Below are 6,995 nucleotides of genomic sequence, written 5' to 3' on the forward strand. Positions count from 1 at the left end.
CTTAACGGTTTGCCAGCCAAAACGACCATTGGAATTTGTTTGTGCTTGTAACAGTTAGAAAAGCACTGTTTGCATTGTTTGCTCAATGAACTAAAGGAGGAAAACATATCTAAAATTGAAGCCTGAAGGTAGAGGCAGCTTCAGTTACCCCCGACTGCCTGCCTAACCCTAGCCAAGGGGGTTGTGAACCGCGCCGGGAACGTGGACCGAACCCGCCGTGAGAGGTCTCTCCGTTGAGTTCTGCTTGGAGCAGGAGGACGCTTGGGTGCCAGGGGGGGCTCTGGCTGTAAATCCCTCGCCTTCCGGGTCCTGCACAAGAGACTAACGTGACTCGGGATTGGATCTCGAGGCCCGCATACTAGTCTACGGGTGGAAACTTGGGATAGTAATCACAGGAAGGATTACTGGATAGCCTTCGGGCGGATTATGAAAGCGCCTACGGGCGGGAACTCCTTGTATTTCAAAGATAAAGAATAAAATGATAACAAAGAAGTTGTTTGACATTGTTTTCTTTATGTCCTGTGATAAGATTACGTGAAGGAACCAGTGCATAACAGAGTTAATCAAAGAAGCTGTTTATATGTGTCAAACTAATGTGGTAGGTAATTACATAACTAAAACAAACTGAGGAAAGTGCGGAGGAGGGACCATGGGTCCGTCCTATGGATGGGTGGTCCCGGTTAGCCGGGAACTTTTCTCAAGGTCTTCAACGGACAGAGCATGATCGTCATCATCGAAACAAGTAACGAGAACAATGACTTAGAATTAACTATTACCCGATTTACGCTGTTTTAGGGGAACGGAATGGGACTATGCCTTATGGCAGAGAGGTCGAGCTTTGCATCCCTCTCGTTTCCCATTCTCCTTGAACCAAGTGCAGCATGAATTCGCTTCAGACCGGGCGTTCTGCGTAAAGTAGTTCGATCAGGTCTGACGCTAGTTGTTGATAGCTAATGACCAAACAGGGAAACCCAAATTCAGGTCGATCCTAAGTGGGAACGGCCAGGATACTTCCGCTACGTGGCAGACTCGGAAAGACCTAGATTGCAAAACCCGTAACATTCCATGGGAGTGTCGGGTGGAGTTTTCTAGACAACCTTTCCGATGGACTGCTAAGACGTGTCCTAGAGGGTTCCAGTGGACACGTTACACTTACTGCATATTTCTGAAGAGGAAGATGGCTTGTAGCAGGGTAGAGTGTGTTGTAGATAGAGATTATTTGATTTCAACAAATGGTATCAAAACTACTCCTCAATGCTGCTTCAGAAGAACTCGTATGCAAGAAACCATATTCTGGAGGGAAAGAGAAGAATGCACAAAATTTGGGACAAAACTAGAGCTTTCTGAGGGAATGAAAAAATGCCCAGAAATAGGTATATACTTGTCCAAAAAAGATGAAAATTTACAAGGAAACTCTCGAGTCAAAAAGGTGTCTCTGGGTAAAACATAATCTTAAAATATGATGTGTACGTCATTTTATATCGTTTTTTAACTTCCGCCCTTTTAAGAAGCGAGAATGAGAATGATTCTAATATATTTTAATGTTGAAAAGTCATGAGGACATTAAAGAGTCATGTATCAATGATTGGCTGCGTTTTTGGAAAAAATAGAATTGTATTTTTTTAGTTATGAGAATTTTGAGAAAAAGTGACCTTATCCTGCAGTTTGGGAATAAAATAATAGGTGAAATCTATTGAAAACACAAAAACGAGATTTGCTTGATTGTAAAGATATCTTTTTATAATATTATTTTGGAATCTCTTTTTAGAGAGAGAGAGAGGTGAGAGAAACCCCTTAAGGGGCAAAAAAGAGAGTCCATATTTCTCCTAATGTCTCACAACAAGGACGAACTATTCCTAAAGATATTGTTTTGATCAAAGAGGGGAAAAACTAGTTTCATTACATCATAATTCATGTAAGCATGCAATTCATTTCCTCTAGATTCGCAATCCCTAACTTTTCTTGTTAAGACCAAGCACATGTTAAAATTCGCATAACTTCCATTGATCCTACTAGGACATGCAATCACGACTCATGCTACTAAGATTTTAAGGTTTTATGTTAAACAAACCATGCAGCCTTTCCCTAATTACAATTCTAAATGAAATTATTCGTACGACGAATGGGCATTAAGCAACCCTTTCCTAACTACTACATAGTTAAATGAGATTTATGCCAATTGAAGCTAGAGTTAACCTACTTCATGCAACTTTAGAATCTTTCCATGCTTTGCAATTTCCTATGGTTGATAATGACATTTTAATGAATCATTACAAAGAAAGATTTGTCTAATAATGCGACATGCAATTTAATCTTTCCATGCATAAATGAATGTGTACTACAATAATTTCAACTTTGTAATGATAGTCATTAGTTGATCTAGATTCGCTACTTTACAATGCACAAAAACAACTTGCTAAGAATGCATAGATATCTTATGTTCTTTTTCATTCATTCCAATACAAATGACCAATCTTCAATCGTGAGTTACTTCCTTTAAAATAGCCAAAGTATTTTAATCGCATCAAACTAGGTGGATTTGACAAGCATAAGTGCATTCTAATTCCATGAATTAACCATTCATAATTGTAATACTTCAACGTAAATCAAAAATAGGAAGAAACCTGGACTTGTGGGTTCGGTGAAATGTCCACATGAATATTAGGAGATGATCCTCCTGCGGTTGCACCTTGTGACTTTTTAGAGGCCATCGTGAATTCGACCTCTGGTTTGCCTTCATGGATTCGAACTTCTTGCCTTGGCTCGCACTCTTATGATCTTGGCCTATCTCCCTTGTACGCGCAATTTCCTTTGAGGCATGGCTTCCTTGACCGAAGTTCCCACTTGCGGAATTTGGCTTTGGAAGGCCTTAGGGTTCGGAGCTTGGGCCTTCTTCCTTTTGGAAAATAGGGATTTTGTGAAGGGATCTTATGAAGGCCTTGCAGAAAAGGTGGCTTGAGAGATATTCTTCTCCTTGAAATTCCGGCTAGGAATGGCTTTATGGGCCTTGTGGAAAAAGGGAACTCTAACTCCCAAAAAGGCTTTATACTTATTTTCTTTAAAAATCCCGAGAGTTTAAGGAAATCCTCTTCAATGGGCTTGTGGGGGAAATCAAGTGGGAAGGGCCTTGTAGCTTCCTCTCCTTCAAAGTCCCGGAAAGGCGTATTAGGGAACTAATGGGAAGGCCCTATAAGCTTTCTCTTCGAAGCTTAGGAGGGGGAAAATTTTGGGCTTTCAGAAGGTTCAATTGGAAGGGCCTTTAAATCCCGAGGTACAATGTTCTTATGGAGATCCAATGGGAAGGAGACTTGAAAATCCCGGGGGTGAAATGAACTTACGGAGATCCAATATAAAGGGCCTTAAATTACGGGGATAAAATGGGCTTTATGGGGAATCCACGTGAAGGGGGGCTTCAAAACCGGGGTTAATATGGCTTGTGTGGGAAATCCACGGGAAGGGGGCTTAGAGAAGCCCCCTTAGAAGCTTCTAAGAAGCTTCTGGGTAGCACGTGGCAGCATGGAGACGGCGACCTGGAGGCTTGATGGAGGCTTTTGGCGATGGCAGCGGCGGCCTCAAGCCTTAGGCGGCGTCTGAACTGGCAACTCCCTCCGGCACAGCGGCTCCACAGACTACAACAGCTCCTTCCTCCTCCACGCAGCACAACGGCAGCTTCAATGCCTCCACATTCTGGCACCCTCCTCTCTTTCACCCCCTTAGAGGGGTGTATTTATAGTTTGAGGGAGAGGGGACCTCCCCCCCCTACGTGGCCCCCTTGCATGGCATCCTCCCCCCTACCTCCTCAGGTTGCCCTTAATGGCCCATCCCCTTCCCTAAGCCACGCATTGGCTGGGGGAAGGTGAATAAAAAAATTTGCAATAATCCCATCATTATCCTTTTGACCTCCTCCCAAGAGGGAGTTCACCTGCGGTTATGCAGGTTTTGATCCTTGGTTCAGATTTGCCAATGGGGAGGTCATGATTCCTCGCATACGGTTTATAGATTGCACTGTGTCGGTAACTCCAAGCCGGAGGCCATTTGCGATGCAAATATCGATGCCACTAATTTGCATTGAAAATGGCTGTCGGTATTCCCCTATATCCTTGTAGGGGGAGAAAGAGTGAGAGGAGAGAGTAGAGTTGAGAGAGAGAGAGAGTAGAAAGAGGAGAATAGAAAGAGAGTAGAGAGAAAAGAAAGAGAAAAGAGAGAGGAGATAGAAAGTAAGGAGAGAATAGATAGAAAGAGGAGAGAGAGGGAGTAGAGAGAAATTATGAGAGAGAGAGAGAGAGCAAAAGGAAGGAAGGAAAATAGGGAGAGAGTAGAGATTGAATAACTAGGGTCTATAATTATAGAAATATTACATAACCATGGCCGCTCGGCTTGAAATGCTTGATTAATAAGCAGTCCGTAGGTCTTAGGGTAGAGCTCTGTAGCTCCCCTCCATTTTGGTTCTGTTGCCGAGACCAACATATTAAAGCCTTGAGTGCTTGCGCACTTCGAATCGAGCATTGAAGTAGGGTTTTCCCTGAACTGGTGCTTGATAGATAGGTAGGAAGCGAGGGAGTTTGAAGAGGTATTCGAGCTCCTTAGCAAGTAGGTTTTTGTTGTTTTGGACTTGGGAAAGTATGATGGAGTAGTATAGGTATTTTTCTTATTTTTTTTCTTCCATTTAGGAAGGATAGGATCAAAACATTGGAGCAAACAGTAGGGTTTTTTGTTGCTGTATAACAAGCTGAAATAGGGAAATAGGGACACATATTCAGATTTCGGGCTGGAAGAGTATGAGGGATTAGCTTCTGAGGTTGCAGCAGGCTGGGATGGGGCAATAAGAGCCCAGGGAACCAGGAAAGACCACATTTGACATTTTTCTTTGTGAGAGAGAGTAAGCTTGAGAGCTTGGGAGAGAGAGAGAGCTACAAGGAGATCTTGGGAGTGCCATTCGATTTGAGCACCACAGTGATCCCAGCTATGTCTGGCATTTCCTTGTAGTGTTTTGTACCTATCTGGAAGGCGTTGGATGATTCCGTGGAGTAGGTGCTGGGCTTGAGTCATCGCGCGCAACCCACGGGCTGTCATCTGCGCAATCAGACCACGTTGTCAGGGTCCGAGTCTCAGAATCGGACCACCTTTGCCTATCTGATCTGACACTCAAAACTCGACTGTCCGATTTTGAAAATCGGACACTCAGACCCTGAAAATCGGACACAAAGAATCGAACGGCTGAGAATCGAACGAGTTCAAAATTGGACACCTGTCAAAATTGGACGTCCGATTCCAGAAATCCAACGTGACCAAAATCGGACCACTGGGCGAATCGGACCAACCCAAAATTGGACGTCTGATTCTGATAATTGGACTCCTGAAAATCGGACATCTAAGAATCGGATAGGTATCAAGAATCGGACATGTATCAAAAATCTGAGAATCGGACTGGTATTTAGAATACAAATTTTGACGCATCTAGACCTCAAAATTGACCCCAGAGACTAAGTAGAGCTAAAGGCACATCACAGATCTATCACTGGGCTAAAATCTAGAGCAAATCGTTCAAATTTTGACTACCAAAGGTCATCCCAATCATGTATGGTATTTACTATAACGGCCCTTCAAGCCGGGGGGACCATCCCCCCCGAACCCCCGCAGAGAGAGCTCTGCCCCCTCCACACCTCCCCTAGTAGGCTCCAAAGAAAACACACGCGACAATAGGTCCTCCAGATTAGACCCTAGTGTAGTAATGGCTCTACACGAGCATGGATTCTCACTTGAAAAAGAGCAACCAAAAGCCCATACCCAAACAGAAAGAAACAGAGACACTAGAACATCAATGGGCCAATCTAGCCAACAAGGATAAAAAGGCCACACTGCAAGAACACATATATATTGCATTCCGACTGCAGCTAGTCAAAGTAGAAAGCAACAACATCAAGCTACAACAGTGAGAATGACTAGATATGACATCGCTGAGGATAGATGCTCCTTGAATAGCATTGCACTGACGATCCAAGACATCAATGGAGAATCAACATCTAGTTGTGCAGTTGGGGACTCAAGGGCATTTGTCAGAAGGCTTAAGTTTACAAGCCAAGACCCGAAAGACGAAGACATAATACCACATGCTTATCTTAAGGTCAAACTCACCGTGAAAAGAGAGCATACTATCGATGCTCTAATTGATGAAGGAGAAGATTTTAATATCTTGACCTATGAATCATGGATCCTACTAGGCCAACTAGAGCTCACACCAACTAATGCAACTCTTAGTCCTTACGGGGGACACCCACAAGCACTCATAGGGAAGTGCAAAATTCTTGCGACAATTGAAACTAAAAGCTTACCTATCCTATTTCATGTTCCTCCAAATAATGCTAATTACGGGAAGGAAACCCTCCTAGGAAGACCCTTCAGAAGGGCGACCAAGTGTGAGGCCGACTATGTAGCACAGAGGATACACCTGACACTACCGAGTGTGAGGATAGTCACAACCTTTAGCAAGGGTAACCTCATCAAACCTCGAGGAAAGGCAAGCAAGGTGCTGACATAACAATCAAGCATGCTAACGAGAGCAAGGACTTAGAGTTGATACAAGCACAAGCAACGAGAACCAGTGAGTGAGGCCATGCCTAAAACAAGAAGGTTAAGAGACAATGCCAAGGACGGGCTTTGGACCTACAAATATCGTAGAATAACCCCAAAGAAACCCAAACCTTATAGATGAAGGCATCGATGGAGGGTCAGCACAACGCCACAATGGATATCCAAAGTGTTGCTAAGTGCTCAAGGATATTATGCAGATAACCGATGGATTTGGGTACCAAAACCCCCTACTAAACCACCTCTATTAGTTGAAGGCCAGATGGCATCAAAAGCAATGAAGCAGAAGAGGAAATTCAAGAGAAACTCTAGCTCTGGAGGCAAGAAACCAAACATGAGTGTTCGAAGGAAAGAGCCTCAGCCTAGCATGCTTAATAAGTAGATGTCATATGTAACCATTGAGCGTG

Source organism: Lygodium microphyllum, chromosome 18 (genome assembly GCF_053477565.2).
Source record: "Lygodium microphyllum isolate KBCC chromosome 18, Lygodium_microphyllum_v1.1.10, whole genome shotgun sequence".
Taxonomy (NCBI): domain Eukaryota; kingdom Viridiplantae; phylum Streptophyta; class Polypodiopsida; order Schizaeales; family Lygodiaceae; genus Lygodium; species Lygodium microphyllum.